Genomic DNA, 18,708 nt, shown 5'->3' with positions numbered 1-18,708 from the left:
AGGGAGCCATGGTTCCCTCTGGAATGGAAGATAAAGTGGGGCTCACCAATCCCACTGCCTCCTTGTCAAAATCTCCTTCTGCAGAGAGGGGACTGACACCCGGACCACAGGAGGATGAAGTTAATGACTTGGAAGTGAGAGGGGGGCTTTAACTGGCTTGGGTCTCTTGAGCAGTGTAGTGGAGACATTATTACAGGCTCGTAAGAGGTCCACAAATGTAACCTATCACTAGATCTAGAATACTACAGAAAGGGGTTGGGACCTTGGATCTCCTTCAGTATATAACATTTTAGAGTTTCTGCAGAGTGGTCTCTAAGGGTTGGCTAATAATTCCCTGAAGGTCAAATCCCCGCTTTGTCGGCTAGCATTGCATTGAGGGTTTGGCTTATTTTTTGTCTTCCCTCCCTTTTTAATATTGCTTGGTACACCCATAGTAGGCTGACATGGGGAGGTCCAGGAATGAGGAAAATTGTTATCCATACTTACCGTAATTGTCCTTTCCTGGATCCTCCCCATGTCAGCCGGAGGATTCCCACCCAGTTTATTTGTTGCGAGGTGGGTATTTTTTGAACACTGGTGTGGGCAGACAGCCGACCCTTTATGAGCTAAGAAAAAGGTGGTCCTGGAGAGGTGATGAGATTTAGCAGAGTAGACATAAAAGGTGAGGCCTGAGGAGGAGAAGAATTGTGTCCCTTGTGTGTGGCTTTCAGGTGCTCTTGCCAACAGGCTTAGTGGTGAGATTTTAAATGCCTTGTCAAGCATGTGGTAGAAAAATGGCTGGTGTTTTTTCCACACTTGATCTACTTGCGTCAGAGATTGCAAATTGCAACAGTGCGATTTGCTGCACATTTGCGTAAAAAGGCCCCTGCAGCTGAGCTTTGGGAAGTGGGTCGGGAGATACCAGTTCCACAATCTGATGGAATAGAGTAGGCTGTTCTCCTTGTTGGCCTCCCAGAGATGATGGGGGGCTTATTACCCAAATTGTATAGATACTAGGAAATGTGTATTTGGATGCACTTGTGAAAAGTGGTGTCTGGTGCACTTTAAATTAAAGTGATGCAACATTTTATACTTACCTGCTCTGTTGCAGTGGATTTGCACAAAGCAGCCCAGATCCTCCTCTTCTTGAGTCCTTCGTTGGCTCTTCTGGCCTCTTCCTCCTGTTGAGTGCACCCACAGCAAGTAGCCGAGTCACCGCTCCCTTTGTCCATTCAGACAGAGAGCTGTGGCTTGGCCCTGCCCCCCCCTTCCTGATTTGCTGACTGAGTTTATAGAAAGCAGCGGGAGCAAATGGCTCCACTGCTGTATCTTATCCAATCAGGAGGGAGATGACCAAGACACTCGTGGACATCGCTGGACAGAGATGGGGCTCAGGTAAGAATTAGGAAGGATGAGGGGGGGTTGCTGAACACAGAAGATTTTTTTATCTTAATGTATAGAATAAATTATGATAAAAAAAGCTTCTGACTTTACAACCACTTTAAGTATTTAGGCTGATAGAAATGTAAAAATTATAAAAATAAAAAAAAGGGGAACAGTCATTCACAGTCAGAAAAACTTGGCTGACAATTAAAAAAAAAAGGGCAGTATGTGGGAAAAAACAACAACAAAAAAAAAGGGGGTTTACAGCACTAAATGTTATGTAATGCTGTGTTAAACACACACTATACTTACACTCTATACTAATGCTACACTTATGCCGCATACACGCGATCGTAATTCTCGTCGGAAAAAGCTCTGATGGTTTTCCAGACTGAATTCCGACTGAATTCCACTCAAGCTGTCAAGCTGTCTTGCCTACACACGGTCATACCAAATTCTGATCGTATAGAATGCGGTGACGTACAACACATACAACGGGACTAGAAAAAGGAAGTTCAACAGCCAGTAGCCAATAGCTTCCATCTCGTAGTTGAATCTTAGCAATTTTTGGTGTGTCGGAATTGCATACACACGATCGGAATTTCCGTTGGGAAAATTGAGAACATGCTATAAATTTTTGGCTGAGGGAGGGAGTTGGGGAAGACACAGGAGCCACTACGAGATTCCCGATGCCCCCTGCAGCCTGATGTCCACCTATTCCCCAATCCCCGCCGCCCCTTGATGTCCGCCACTTCCGATCTCCGCCACTGTCTGATGCCCACCACCTAGATGGGGTAAGTGGAGTGACCAGCAGACATCAAGCAGGAGGAGTGGTTGTTTTCGCCTCCCCAAACAAAAAAAAATGAGCCGCCACTGATACCTACTGCATATGCTAATGATCTTATAACTTACAGCTTGTATGTTGCAGTGTTAACTCTCCTAAGGAAGCCGTGTTCAAGGCAAAACATGTTAAGATGATTACATCAAGCAGCTATGACTGGCACAAATGGAGTATTTGATATTATGAAATATGATCAAATAGACTTTGTTTTATGGATTCTTGAAATATGTGAATACATTTACATTTTATTTTATGCATGTATTTTTTTAATTTGGCACCTCAAACATTCCAATTCTTGCTGTTTTTTGTGGTAGTATATACCTTCTCTAGTCGATATTTTGACAATTTCTGCAATATAATAAATGTTTTTGGGTTTATTGCCACTCCTGCTCCAGCTGGCTCCCTACAGTTCTGTGACCAGTCTCCCACTGCTGCTCTGTAAGCTGTAACTGGCTCTGATTGCAGGTCAGCCACACAGGAGCAGCTTCAGGAGGAGGAGATAGACAGAATAAGGAATCAAGTAGGTAAAAAGGGCTGTTCTACAATCTCCTAGAGATAATCAGCAATTCACCCCTTTTGTGCATGGGGTCCACTGCAAGTGTGGATTTATTTTCTTTCTTTTCTTGGACTTTGAAGGACAACTTTGCTTTTAGTGAAATTGTCCTCTAACACTCTCACACCTCCTCAAAACAAACCACATAAATACTTACCTTCAGCATGTCTCTGCTTCAGTGTGTTGCTGCACTAGCTACATCCAGTATGCCACTCTCCCAGTTCGTATCTATGGCTGGGACCAGGGCTGGGACAAGGAGTGGGCAGGAGGGACGGTTGCCCTAGGTGCAATGGTTTACTGGGTGTATGACCCTTTAAGCTTGCACATCATGAATGGGGGTAGGGGGCACCTTTTGGCATCTTTGCCCTGGGCACTGGCTGACCTTGCCATAGTAAAAAATGGCATTCAAGGTGCATATGCAAAGTAGAAGCTGGAAGTCAGGAAGTCACACACCCTGTGCAAAAGGTGTGTGGAATTGGGCAGGGATGCATGGTGAAGATCTCCAGAGTGAGGCTAATGGTAAATAGTCAGATATGTGTCTTCCACTGAGAGGTGTTGGGGTAGGGGAGAAATTAAAGGGCACATTCATCAAAAGTGAAGTTGTCCTTTATCTTTTGATTAACCCCATGTTATCCCCAACTAGCTTTAATTAATGTGTATGTAAATCTTAACTAAGAACTTCTCCTGTTTTATTAAGTCTGTTTTATATACAATTGAAAGAAATTGTTTACTTATCTGTTTGATAAGTGAAAAAAACAGATGATCTTGTCAGAGCTTCATAGATATCCTATGTCTTTTGTGTTATCTTAAAGAGCCCTCCTAGTTTAATCCTGGACTACAAATTATTTGCCTTATTGTTGTGGAGATTGGAGAGTGGGAGTGATCAGGTAATTCAGAAAGACACTGGACAGGAATGATGACAGTCAGTCCACAAAATGTTGTGTGTTGTCAGCCTACAGCAGAGTTTAAAAGCAGAATGCATTTGTGGTATGTTCACATGTATTTTACTTTTAAATGCATAAAATACAGGGTACAGTGTAGATATTGCAGAGATGTACTGTCTACTGTTTTTTTTTTTTTTGGTCTGATGAAGGGTACAGACAGGATTTACCCTGTCATCCAACATATACTCCAAGAAAGTCACTCCACTCCACAAAATTGTACATACTGATGTGCTATAAAACAAAAACATTTGCCAATTGTGGTGATTTTCTTAGAACAGTGGAATATATTTAGTGTTTTTTTAATGTTTGGATTCATTTAATTTTGTAGCATAAAGCCCCATACACACTATCAGATTCTCTGCTGATTTTTTCCTTCAGATTTACCAAAACCATATAATATGAGGTCAAACCGTAGGAGTTCCAATGTGTATGCAATCAGGCAGACCCTTGTACTACATTGTTTTGGTAAATCTGAAAGAAAAAAATCAGGGAAATATCTTATATCTATCTTATGACTAAATCTATTTATGGCAAATTGTCTATTTTTTTTTTTTTTTTGCGTGTGTGTGGCAACAAATTTACGTAAAAACTTAAGGCTCTAAGCATATTCAACCTTATTAGAACTGTGCACTTATGTTACAGGTAAGTAAGAGGTAGGCATGCATACAAGAAAATGAAAGATCATTCAAGACAATATGAGGATGAAAAAAGGTTAAGAGGAAAATATGATGTGAACCTCCGAACATTTGCAGTGTTCCAGTTAAAATTTGTTTGAACAAAAATAAATTCAGACTTTTTTCTAAATATATTTGCACATGGACAAGCCTTTACTGTGATGTAAGAATACTGTGTTTTCCCTCCTGGTTTATTAAGAATGCTTAAGTTTAAATTAGCTGAATAAAAAATAGGTGCATCAAAACATCTTTGCCATAGGGGCCATTCACCATGAGATAATAAAATTCCAAGTTATATCCTCATCTAAGTTTTTGCTGATTATTGGTTATCCTTGGTTACAGAGTCACAACCCCTCTTTTGATTGGATCCGTGCTGAATGCAAAGCCTTCTAATTATTTTTATTTTATTTTCATAGACATAGAGCTCTCCAATCAGCAAAGTTCACAGTCTCTGCTGATTGGATGGCTCTACCTCTATCTCATCAGGGAGTGTACTGCTCTTCTTCTTTAGAGAGACCACTGCTTTCACACAGCATGATGGCAGGAGACAAAACTCTACGACTTTATTTTACAAAGGAATTGAACTATATACAGGCATACCCCACTTTTAAGTACACAATTGGGTTTATTTATTTTTTTTTATTTTTTTTTATTTTTTTTTTCAGAGGGGTTTGACAGGCCTGTTTTTTTTATATATTCTTTATTTTTATTTTTTCCACTTTATACATATTCGTTTATAGAAAGAAGCCTTCAATACAATTTATTAAACAGTCATCTCTCATCGTTCTTCATTACCTAATACCAAACCCACCCTATAATCCCCTCTTATCCCCCCTCCCCCCGGGGCAAAAAAAAAGGGGGGAAGATATGCCCTTCTATCCCCCCCTTCACCCTCTCCGTCCTCTCTGTCCCCTTCTCACTCTACCAACGCCCGACAGTCCCCCTCGCCAAGAATGCCAGCCATTTTTGCCATTTCCCTTGGTCTTCTTCTAAATCCTGGGCTTTTTGAATTTACTCTTCTATTAGCCTGCCCTGCTCCACCCTCTTCACCCATTCCGGAATTGTTGGAACCTGTATACTTTTCCAGTAATATGGGATCAAGGCTTTGGCTACATTGAACAGAAGAGGGACTATCGTACTTTTATATTGCCTAACTCCTGTCTCTGTATCGTGGAACAGACAAGCCCATGGGCATTTACTAATCCTCCTTCCTGTCACCAAGAATATGATTTCGAGTATTTTGTCCCAAAACGGGGATATTTTCGGGCAGTCCCACCATATATGTTTAAAGGAACCTTGCTCCCTACATTCCCTCCAGCAGGTTGATTGCTCTTCCCCTCTGAGCTTCTGCATTCTATGGGGCGTCATGTACCACCTCGCTAGTAATTTATATGACATTTCAATCGTTCGGGAGTCTCTTGGGAGCGAATGTGTCATTTTAAGTATTTTCATCCTGTGCTCTTCGTTTCTTAGTGACCCCAATTCCCCTTCCCATTTCTCTAGATATGCTGGTAACTCCAGATCTCCCTCATGTCTTCGTATTTTATATATTTTTGATACTCTTTTCACCAGACACTGTGCATCCTTAAACAATTTCTCTAGTGGTCTAAGCTGGGACAGTCCTCGTAGGGGCTGTGAAAGCCCCTGTGTGAAATGTGATAATTGGTTGTGTCTCCATCTATCTAATGGTTTGTGCCCCCACTCTTGAGTGATTTCCTTATACGTGAATATCCTATTCCCTTTAATCACCTCCCCTGGTAGTATTTCTTCTCTCTTTGCCCATCTACTAAAATGTAACCTCTCCTCTTTCCCTGGCAGAAAAAATTCTGTGTCCAACAGTGACATTAATGGGGAGTTATATGGCCAATTATGTGACTTATTTATTTTGTCCCATGTTTTAAGTGTGTGTCTAGTTATACTATTAGTGCTTACTCCTAAATTCCGTGCGTGATATGGTATCCAGATCATTTTTGCCAATTCCGTCCCGCTTAGTCTAGTTTCTAACTCCGCCCAACTCTTCCCTTTCTGATTGTGCAGCCAATCCGCTATTCTAGATATTACTATTGTTTCATAGTATTTTTTGAAATCGGGTAATGCCACTCCTCCTCTTTCCTTTTCCTTTACTAGGACCTTATATGCAATTCGAGGTTTTTTTGGGGACCATGTGTACGATAAAACCAGAGATTTTAATTTCCTGAAAAAACTCCCCAGGAGCGGAATGGGGATCATTTGAAATGTATAAATTACTATTGGCAATATAAACATTTTTATTACGTTTATTCTGCCCATCTATGATATTGCTTTGTACTTCATCCTTTTCATTTGTCCTTTAATTTTATTTAAAAGGGGCATGTAATTAGCTTCATACAAATTAGACCTTTGTGCCGTTAATTTTATCCCCAGATAACTCAGTTCTCCACTACACCACTTAAAAGGCAGGATTGTGGAGAGAGCTCTCTGCTCTATCTCTGATAGGTTCAAATTTAGGATTTCTGACTTCGACAGGTTAATTTAAAAATTTGAGAGTCGTCCATATTGTTCCAGTTCTTTAAGTGCCGACGGGATCGATGTTCTGGGGTTTGCTATATATAGCAATAAGTCGTCGGCAAATGCCGATACCTTATATTCTCTACCTATCACCTCGATTCCCCGAAGATCCTGGTTCCTTCGTATCACTACTAGGAGGGGCTCCAGAATAATCACAAAGAGAATCAGCGATAGGGGACATCCCTGTCTCGTCCCGTTGAACAATTCAAGGGGGTGAGACAGAGATCCATTCATCCCAATCCTGGCGGTCGGCCGAGCATATAAGGCGTTTACCCATCTCATCATTCTCTCGCCCAGTCCCATATATTTTAGGGTCTCCTTTATAAACTCCCAATCCACTCTATCAAAGGCCTTCTCGGCATCAACAGATAGAAGTAGTGTGGGGGTCTTCCTTCTTATTGCTTCTTGAATCAGAATGATCGACTTCAGGGAGTTATCCCTCCCCTCCCGTCCCTGAACGAATCCCACCTGATCGGTATGTATCCAATCGGGGAGGAGTGTTTTCAATCGCTCAGCCATTATTATCGCGTAGATCTTCACGTCCGTATTTAATAATGATATCGGCCTATAACTCTCCACAGCTGCTGGGTCCTTACCCTCCTTCAGAATCAATGCAATATGGGCGAGCAGAGCCTCTTCTCGGAAGACCTCCCCCTCTCCCACTGCATTAAAATATTCACAGAGTTTTGGTGCCAAAAAAACTCCGGAATTTTTTATAGTATAGGATGGAATATCCATCTGGGCCGGGGCTTCCACCCAGGGCTGTATCTTTAATTGCGTTCTCTACTTTCCTTATTGATATTTGGGTCTCTAATTCCTCCATCTCCTCCCTTGTACCTTTTACAAAGTCGAGGTTCATAAGATATTCCCTAATGGCTTCTTTCTTTTTCCCCCCGTTGCCCCCTCTTACTCCTATATTATACAAGGCGCTGTAATAAGCATGGAAGTTCTCTGCGATATCCGGAGTAGCAAACTTCATCTCCCCCCTTTTATCCCTAATCTTCGGAATATAGGTCCTATTTTTCTGATCCTTCTTGCCAACCACTTACTTGAACTGTTCCCCCACTGGTGTCTTTCCATATTTATTTTGTGGAAGGCTGTTCTCCTCTCTTGCTCTAAAAGCTCTTCTAACTCCCTTTTTTTTTTGTAATTCCTGACTTTCCTGAATCCCCCTGGGTCTAGTTTTTTGCTCTAATTCCTCGATCTCTCTATATAATTGAGCTTTCCCTTTCTCCCTTTCCTTCTTTTTTCCTGCTCCGATACCAATCAGCGTCCCTCTAATAACCGCCTTATGTGTCTCCCAGATAATTGCTTTTGAAACATCCTCCGTGTCATTAAGCTCAAAGAAGTCCTTCAGTTCCTGTAAGATTTTACTACTTACGTCCTGTTCTTGGATGAGTGAGTCGTTCAGTTTCCATTCTCTTCCTGTCCCCATATAACCCTGTATTTGTAATTGAATTTTTATAGGGGCATGGTCGGATAGAGTAATAGGTTTAATTTCCGCTTTTTTCAAGTTGGCCACTAGTTGTTGTCCTATCAGTATGTAGTCTAATCTTGTAAAAGTTTTATGGACTGCGGAGAAGTGAGTGTAATTCCGTTCCCTCTGATGGCTGATCCTCCATGCATCATGTAACTGGGCCCTAGTCAATTCTTTAATTACCGTTCTATATCTCTGTTCCGCCACTCATAGCCCACCCCCCGAGGTGTCTATCTTGGGGTCTAAGCACCAATTCAGGTCTCCTGCTAGGACCACTTTACCTGATCTAAACTCTTCCAATTTGTTCAGTACTTTCAATAAAAATGTATCTGGGTTTCTGTTTGGAGCATACACATTACCAATAGTACATTGCATCTCCCCCAATTTACCTTTTAAAAATAAATATCTCCCCTCTGGGTCAGCCATACGATCCTCAATTTAAAACCTTGATGATCTGTCAAAACCAATAGCCACTCCTCTTGAGTAAGCAGAAGGTGTGTCCCCATAAAACCAAAGTGGGAATTGTGGTGATGTCAATTTGATCCCTGAATTATTAGTAATATATGTTTCTTGGAGGCATATTTCGTTCCCCCCCCCCCCCCCGAATTGGAGTTCTTTGTTAAATTTGTATCTTTTTTCCTTTGTATTTAAGCCCCTCACATTATATGTAATCACATTAATGCCCCCCATTTACTACTATTTTGTTAGTTTGCCACTCCACGTGCGCTGACCCAGAGGGAAAATCTGTCCCTTTTTTTGGGGGGGGGACATAGAGGACAGAAAAAAAAAATTGGGTTTATTTACTAAAGCTGGAAAGTGCAAAATCAGGCTCACTTCTGCAAAGAAACCAATGAGCTTCCAGGTTTTACTACCAAAGCTTTATTGAACAAGCTGGGGTTAGAAGCTCATTGGTTTCTATGCAGAAGTGAGCCTGATTTTGCAGTTTTCAGCTTTAGTAAATAAACTCCATTGCGTACTTAAAAGTGGGGTATGCCTGTACGACTTTGAGATATGTTTGTGTTGATGTACCTGGGATGTATTTAGCTAATTTAAACGGAACGTTTATTTGGGCTTAAAAAAGATAATGAGGGTTTTTTAATAAGGAAAAAAATACTCGGGCAGCACAGTGTGTACATTTATCATCATTTAAAGTGGCGGAGCAAAAGATTTCTTTACTGTAAAATCTTCTTAATGCTGTCAAAAGAAAGTAATTAAAATCAGAGAGGTATTCACAGTAATTGTGGACTTAAATGGCCAGATTTCAATCCTGATACAACAGCATAATGCAATACCTTTTAAAGCTCACTTAGGGGTTGATAAAAAGGTGTTCTGAAACCAGAAGCATATCACATTTGAAAATCTCCTGTCTTTTAAAATCTCCATAATTCATATCTCTGAAAGAAGGTGTTAACCACACATGTCTCTTTAGTATGTCCAGTCGGTTGTACAAAAAAACAGCAGTGGGTTATGGTGCTGTAGATGTTTTATACTTGGGTGAGAGGAAGGGATAAAGAAGTCTGAAAAGTGTGACCATTTTTATATGCCTGCTTGATTAATTCTTCCTGTGACAAAAAATAAAATAAAAGTGGAGCCTGGCAATTTGTTAATTTGTGACATAGTGGTGGTGGTGTAACAGATTTGAGCATGCTCACTCTGGTCTCAGTTTATTTTCTGGCTCAAGTTTATTTTGATTAATATTTGAAAAAATTAAAGAAATTATTAAACTAGTAGAACGCTAAGGTTTGCTTGGTGATTAACAAAATCAAAGAGTGTGGGTAATATTAATATGTCAATCCAAAAATATCAATTTGCAAAATACTACAATAAAGAAATCTTTTTATAGACTCACTTTTTTTTTAATCGTAGAAATGAGTGACATTCCATTCGAAATTCAACCCTTTGGGGGGGTAGATGTGTCCACTTTAAATGTTAAAAAACAACTCGTCTGGCCAGAAGAGAGAAATTATATATTCATATACATTTTCATTGGTATTTATTAGTGATGATTCAAACCTCCATGGGTTTGGTTCAAGCAGGGTTTGGAGAACTGCAAAGATGTTTGAATGCTAAACCCAAACCCTACTGAAATCAATAGGAGCTGAATCTGTCAAATAAAAAATGCCCATTTTCTGGGTTAATAGGAAAGGGAATGTAAAAAAAAATGGCGTGGGGTGGGTACTGCCCTGGGGAACTTGTGTTGATGCAATTTTTTTTATTATTTATATATATAAATTCATTCAGCAAGGTGCAGTGATTTTTTTTTTTTTTAATGCTTAAAGGGAAATTTTAACAATGACCAATTTCTCCAAATAGCATACCTGGCTGTAAAAGGATGCATCCCTGTGATGTAAAGAAAGTGCTGCAGAAGCAAAGACATTTAAAAAAGAAAAAAAGTGTTTAACCACTTCAAACCTGGAAGGATTTGCCCCCTTAATGACCAGGCTATTTGTTGCAATACAACACTGCGTCGTTTTAACTGACAATTGCATGGTCATGCGGTGTTGTACCCAAACAAAATTTATGTCCTTTTTTTCCCACAAATAGAGCTGTTTTTGGTGATATTTGATCACCACTTATTTTTGGCGCTATAAACAAAAAAAGTGACAATTTTGAAAAAAAAAGCAATATGTTTTACTTTTTGCTATAATAAATATCCCCAAAAAATATATTAAAAAAAAGTCTTCACCGGTTTAGGCCAATATGTATTCCTCTACATATTTTTGGCAAAATAATTGCAATAGGCATATATTGATTGGTTTGCACAAAAGTTATTGTGTCTACAAACTATGGAATACATTTAGGAACTTTTATTTTTTTAATTGTTTTTATTGGTAATGGTGGTGATCTGGGTTTTTTAGCTGGACTGCAACATTGCTGCGGATAAATCTGACCCCAAATGACACTTTTTGGGGACCAGTGAGATTCATGAGTGCTATAAAAAGGCACTGATCAGTGTATAATATTACACTGGCTGGGAAGGGGTTAACACTAGGGGGTGATCAAGAGGTTAAATGTGTTCCCTCAGCATGTTCTAATTGTAGGGGGGATGGGCTGCCAGAGACATAACAGAGATAGCTGTTCCCAATTAATGGGAACAGCAGATCTCTGAGATGTCCCTTGCCAGAACAGGGATCTGCCTTGTTTACAACGGCAGATCCCTGTTCTGCCTCTGTATACAGAGATCGCGGGCGACCTGCGGACATCGAGTCACATTGACTCCACGACCGCCAGACATCAGCCATAACCACACATGCACGGACCGACGTAAGGGTACGACGGTTCATGCAGGAGAGCCGCCCTGCCACCCTATAAGTGCGGCGGCTGGTTGACAAGTGGTTAAATTTGCTGGCAAATGATAAAATGGGGAAAAAATTTTTTGAGGTCCACCTAAAAGACCCTTCATCTGAGCATGCAGCCTGGCTGGCCCAGAAAGGGAGGGAAACAATTGTGCCACCCCCATGAAACATACCAGTCTACATGTCCTCAACATGGGACCCCACATGGCAAAGCACCTTGTCCCCATGTTGATGAATGAGTGAGTACATGAATACAGTGAGTACATGAATGAGTACCATATTTGCCAGTGATGTAATTGCTATCACTACCCCTTTCTAAGTGACATCAGGGGTTCACAAGGATCCTGCAGGTGCTTACTTCTTTAGGAACCAGTCACAGCAGGAAGCTGTCGCATATGGTAGCATGTTATTGTAATACTGTTATTGCAATACTGTTATTTATGATGTTTGGTTACCGACAAACAAGGGATCAAATGAACAAAAGTTCTGGCACTTGGACAGACATTTAGAATTTTGCCCCTTGTTTGGCAGACTAGACGACCTAGTTTTTATTAGTAATAAATGGTAAAATAAATAGTAAAAAATTCTAAATAATGCATTTTCCTACAATTTTTCTCAACGCAACGTTTACTTAAATAAAATCCAATTAGTGCAACTTTTGTATACTATGAGATAAGAGTGAGGCTAGGTTCACACTATTGAAAATTGGGTGTGAGTTTTGCTCTATGGAGCCGGTTCACACATCTCCGGAGCAGCTCATTTGCAACTTCTGGTCCCTTTCAGGTCGGAATTCAGCCAAAAGACTGGCTTGAAATGGTAAAAGGAGATGCACCAGACCCCTGCTGAGAGCCGCTATGTGCTGCAGTGTGAACCCAGCCTAAAGCTCTGAGTGAATGTATGCATTTTACTTTAGAAGAGCTGTATTCTCATTTTGATGCTACATTGTGGGAAAAAACTGTTTCCAGAAATGGTTAGTATATCATTAAGATAAGACTAAGTTGGATTGACAAAGTGTGAATTAGCACAATGGTGACTTTTTTATAGGTTTGCAATCACTAAAAATTTGACTGACATTGGGTTCACTGTGTTCACCTATGTAAGAATTTATTGCTTGTGCAGTAATGTAAATGCCATCCAGATCATCCAACATTGTTGTTGCAACCTAGGGATTAAATGTAGGAGGGAATATTATTATTATTATTATACAGGAATTATATAATGCCAACAGTTTGTGCAGCGCTTAACAAAATGAAGGCAGACATTACCATTACATAACAATTTGGTACAAGAGGAATCAGAGGGCCCTGCTCATTAGAGCTTACAATCCAAAAAGAGTGTCAGTTGATACAAAAGGTAATAGCTGTGGGGGATGAGCTGATGGAGGGAGTAAAACAGTGTATTAGTTAGAAGCAGGGTAGGCTTCTTTAAAGAGTAGGGTTTTCAGGGATCATTTAAAGATGGATAATGAGACAGTCAGACAGATTGGGGTAGGGAGTTCCAAAGGATGAGAGAAACTCTGGATGAATCCTGGAGGCGAGCATGGGAGGAGGTCACAAGGTAGCTAGAGAGCAGGAGGTCCTGGGAGGACCAAAGAGAGTGGCTTGGCTAGTATTTTGGGACTAGGTTAGTGATATAGCTGGGGGCAGAGTTATGAATTGCTTTGTAAATTATTGTTAATACTTTGAATGTTATTTGTTGGGTGAGTGGGAGCCAGTGCAGGGATTGGCAGAGAGGGGTGGAGGACACTGAATGGTTTTTAAGGTGGATGAGTCTTGCAGCAGCATTCATCATGGACTGAAGGGAGGATAGTCTATGTAAAGGTAATCCAATGAGGAGGGAGTTGCAGTAGTCGAGGCGAGAGATAACCAGGGAGTGAATTAGAAGCTTGGTTGTGTCATTAGTTAAAAAGGTGCATATTCTGGAAAAGTTGCAGAGGCTAAGGTGGCACGATTTGGACAGGGATTGGATGTGGGCCTAAAAGACAGTTCAGAGTCTAAGGTTACCCCTAGGACCCTGGCATGTGGGGACCGATTGATAGATGTGCCATTGATCTTGACAGAGAAGTCAGGGGAAGGGGCGCGTGGGGGAGGAAACATTAAGCGCTCGATTTTAGATAGATTCGGTTTGAGGAAGTAGTTTGACATTCAGGCTGATATGCCTGTTAGTAAATCAGTGATGTGTGAGGAGACTGATGGGGTGAGCTGTGGGACAGAGAGATAGATTTGGATGTCATCAGCATATAAATGGTAGTGGAAGCCATGGGAGGCTATCAGCTGACCCGGAAGGATGTGTAGATCGAGAATAGTAGAGGTCCAAGGACAGAACCTTGGAGGACCCCAATGGTAAAAGGAGTTGTAGAGGAGGAAGTGGAGTTGTAAGAGACACTGAAGGTGCGGTGAGATAGGTAATATTCGAACCAACGTAGAGCGCAGCCATGGAAACCAAGCAAATTTCATTTTTTTTTAGGAGGAGGGGGTGGTTAACTGTATCAAAGGCAGCAGAAAGGTCCAAGAGTAAGAGTGACCATTGGTTTTGGCTGTTAGTAAGTCGTTTGTGAGTTTTAGGAGGGAAGTTTCTGTAGAGTGCCATGGGCGCAATCCCGACTGAAGGGTATCGAGAGGGTTATTTTCAATGAGGTGGTTGCTAGCGTATGTTTTAGAGGGTTGGGGAAGATGCCAGTAGAGAGGGAGAGGTTGAAAATATGAGTTAAAGAGTGTAGGATAGAGCCAGATGGTGACCATAGTATTTGAGAAGGAACAGGGTCCAGGGGGCATGAGGCTAGGTGGGTGTTAGAAAAAACTTTTGTGACTTCCTTTATAGTAGCTGGGTTAAATGAGGGAAATATTGATTGTGCAGGGGGACAAGGAGTGTTAAGTGATGGAGATATCTGTAGAGTGGAGATCTCGAGACAAATTGTCTCAATCTTATATTTTTTTAATGATTATATCTACAGTATACACATACATACACACTTTATTATTTATTTATACTTTTGTGTACACTTTTCCTATGTGACCTGTTACAGTGACCACCCTGCTGCGGGGCGTGATGCTGGACAAAGCTGCAACAGCTCTGTCCCAGCCTCCACGTACTTAGATTAAGTGCTGTAATTTCAATGGTCACACCCTTCCGAAGTAAACACAATGCACAAAGTACAATACACAATGTAGCAAGATCCTTTCAACTGCTGGAGCTCCAAAGAACCGATGAATCCGGTTACCAATTTTAAATCACACTGGAGGAAATGCCACTTTTTTAAAATGGCACCCAGGACTTAGTTAATTAAGTAATATTTCAGAGTTCATAAAAGGCTTCCCCTGTTTGTGGGTGAATGGAGCAGCTGGAGAACAAAAAGGAAGGGAAGTATGTACGGATGATCAAGTGAGCCTGTTGCCTGTTGTTTAGATTCACTTTAAATAAAGTATGTGTATGTTTTAACTAATACTGTATGCAAGATTGCCATGTACTCACCAGTTCTCAGGAGCCGATAAAACTACAAGGCAGTTTGTTATATGTAATGCAAAAAGGCCTGAATCATTGAAGCCCAGGTGTGCTTTTGGACTTTAGAAAGTTAATACATTTCTAACTATTTCTTATATTATTCAGTTTCTTATATTCAGAGTATCGTATACATTCCTATGCATTCTTTTATTTGTTTCTTTTTCACAAATGTTAAAAACGTATACCTTTTTGAATTAGAAAGCCATAAAACAAGATTTATGTGGGATTTAGATAAATGTACATGTTTGTATATGTGTGCATGTTACCCTTATGTCACCCACAGGATTGGTGTTTACTGCCAGTTCAGAGCATATTATAAAATCGGTGCAACGTTTTAGTCTATTATTTTCTGCCAGCTAAATGTCATAAGCTCTGTTCAAATAACAGGCTAAGCAATGCCACACATCACCTCTGTTCATAGCACATGAGTGGATATGAAATGTTTCCTTTGCACTTTTAAGGTGATGAAATGGACAAGCAGGTCTTGGTTATATCAGCTAGATTTGATGTGATGTCACAGCCTTTGGCTAAACATAGATTGACTTAATTCTCTCAATAATGAACTTTGGTCCAAAGCATTTAACAACTAGAATAGAGTAATGCCTAATAAAACAAAGACAGTCTCCTCATTCAGGTTATCTTTGCGGTGCTGCAGGGGAAACATAGAAATATTTTTTTTAATCGAGATTCTCTGCAGCAGCTCTTTCCAAATGCCAGTATCCATCACTGATGACTGGATCAATAGCTGTGTTTTGGCCTTAGCCTCCTACGAGAGATGGCATGCCATCAGTGACAGACAAATATCACAGTTAAGCAAAATATCCAGCCAGACCTAGTAACATTTTTATTGATTTTTGTTGTGCAAATAATGTCTTTTTGGGCTGAATAAATGGCTTTGAGCCAAACAGTCATTGTTTATGATTCCAAAATGCAATAAAGGGGCAGGAAATATATTATAGCTGATGTCTCAAGGCACACAACATAATCATCCTTTGGTGGTGAAAAACTAGCCAAGTGAAACCACAAGTGCATATTTATCTGTGCTTAAAGGTACCTGTAGGACTTGCAAATCTTACACAAAATGTCCTATTAGGAAATTGATGACAGTGCTCCCTGACCTATTGAACAAATACTAGAATGCGAAGAAAAATAATAATAACTATATTTCTTCAATCAATAGTCCAAAACAGTTTATTCTGTTCAAATGAAATATTATTCTTGCCATTGGAACATTAGTATGATTTGCAACATTGCTGCAACAATCTCAATAATCCATCTTTGAAATACTACTGCAGATTAGCGACTTTTCTTTAAAACATATTTTTTAGTTCTGACAGATGCATAAAAATACAGTATTACAAAATGAAAATGTCAAAATGCATATGATGAGACATCAGTATTACTAATTCTAAAATCTTCTTGGGGACAGTGAGCATTGCAGTCAGAAAATGTAATGTTCAGAAAGTGCTGAATGCTTCAGCATTATGTATAATTTAGTCATCTCTTCTGTGGCCAAAACACTTGACTGCATTTACATGTATAATATTTGATTTCATGCAACAAACCATGGAAAGAAAAACAGAGAGAAGGCTTACATTGTGATGCATTTTATTATATAACAATGCAGTTTTCAGATAGATCTTTTATAAAAAATGTAATTATGTATTACAGTTTATTACAAAATACAATAAATCTCTATAAATGGGGTAAGTTACTAAACTTCTCCCCATCTATGTTCATGTCAATACCCAATACCTTATACACTGACCTAAGTGAAATAAACACAACTAAAGACCACAAAGATGACTCTTGATTTGATTATATATAAAAGCAAGCATTGTTACTAAACCCAGGCCCCTGTAGTCACTATATCTGGTCTCCCACACTACACAGAACATGGAAATGCAATTATTTTAGTAACTATAAACTGCTAAATACCTTTTCATCACCTTACTATCAGCAGTATATAGCAGTCTTTTGGCCCCTGATCCTCTGTCTGGACAGTGCTAATTGGCCCTGTGCTGATCACATGCACTCTCCCAAGAAAAAAAAACTCTCTAGCGATACACACCAAACTGAGCATGTGCAGAGTTACTCCAAAGGCCCTGTACTATCATGTGATGGTTTGGGAACAGTGGAAGGAGGGGAGAATCAGAGAAGACAGGATCAAACAGCCTTTTTACACAATGCGCAGGATTAACCCCTTGCATTCCACAGTGAGTATAACAAGCTAGCTTTGCTGCATATATTATTTTACTGTTGTGGGTTTCGTAACACTTTAACCATTTATATTATGGGTCAAGCATCCAAACACAAGAACCACATATAGAGCCAATAAGCCCCAATGTACCCATAAGTTAGAAAAAAATATATTTTCCAAGGTTATTTAAACAATTATGCAATGTATGCTGTGAAGCTTTTTTTGATGTATGCAAGCAAAGGGTCCTATTTTCCAATATTTTTCACACATGGGGCAACTCTCTGCCCATAAATTTTTTGCGATGATGTATATTTTTTTATTCAATAGCCCCCAAATATATATTTGAGACTCAAATCTGATCTCAAGACTGGGGACAGATGTGGATTAGATTGGAATTAAACTTCACTTTTGAACTTGTGCATACAGGTAAGCCTAAAATAAGTCTTACCTGTAGATACAGTGAATATCTCCTGAACTTGCACTGTTTTGGAGATATTCACACAACATGCAGCCAAGAATGTCACTGGCGTATGTGCTCTGATTGGACTGCACACTGTGTTGGCCCTAAAAGTCATTATGCCCATGGCAACTCATACAGCTGGTGCCCTCAGAAGGTAGCCAGGGTGACAGCTCTGTGCTGGAGGGCTCCTTGTACAGGTAAGTCTTTAAGATAAGTCTTTCATAATGTGCTAGTATGTGGTGCATACTAATACATTATGACTTAATCCTGCAGGGGGGCCCATTGCTTTTTATACTTCTGGCAATTTATAACCACTTTAAGGTAAGTATTACTACAGGTTTAACCTCCCTGACGGTATGATTATTTCTGGTTTTAGGTGCTGAAAGTGTTACAATTATTTTGCATGGACATTTGGCGTTTTATATTGTAGTCCTGTAATTCTTAGGAATAACTCTCTTAAATCTGTTCAAACCAGAGTCTAACAGACATCCCGGGTATGATAACGTTTATAATATAATAAATAATAATAAAAATGATTCAATAATGTAATCAAATCCTAAAACACTGAAAAAGGGACACTTCCTGGTTGCTATGGACAATCTCCAAATTCCAGGCAGAAAAAAACAGTATTTATAATATAAAAGTGCATGCAGGGCACTGCACAGACCATTAGGGACAAAGGGGGGTGTGTATTTTTTTATACAGTACTGTAATCTGTAAGATTACAGTACTGTGTGTGTTTTGTGTGTTTTTACTTTTTTGAATTTGGCGCCGATCTCCGCTCCCATGCACCGGGCACTGTGAATCGAGCGGAGGACAGCTCGATCACACAGAGCGGAGGACATCGCTGGAT

The sequence above is a fragment of the Lithobates pipiens genome, unplaced genomic scaffold (genome assembly GCF_037356315.1).
Source record: "Lithobates pipiens isolate NorthernLeopardFrog02 unplaced genomic scaffold, aLitPip1_a1.2 Scaffold_19, whole genome shotgun sequence".
In the NCBI taxonomy this organism is placed as follows: domain Eukaryota; kingdom Metazoa; phylum Chordata; class Amphibia; order Anura; family Ranidae; genus Lithobates; species Lithobates pipiens.
The sequence above is the reverse complement of the archived record's forward strand: the minus strand, read 5'-3'. Positions refer to the sequence as shown.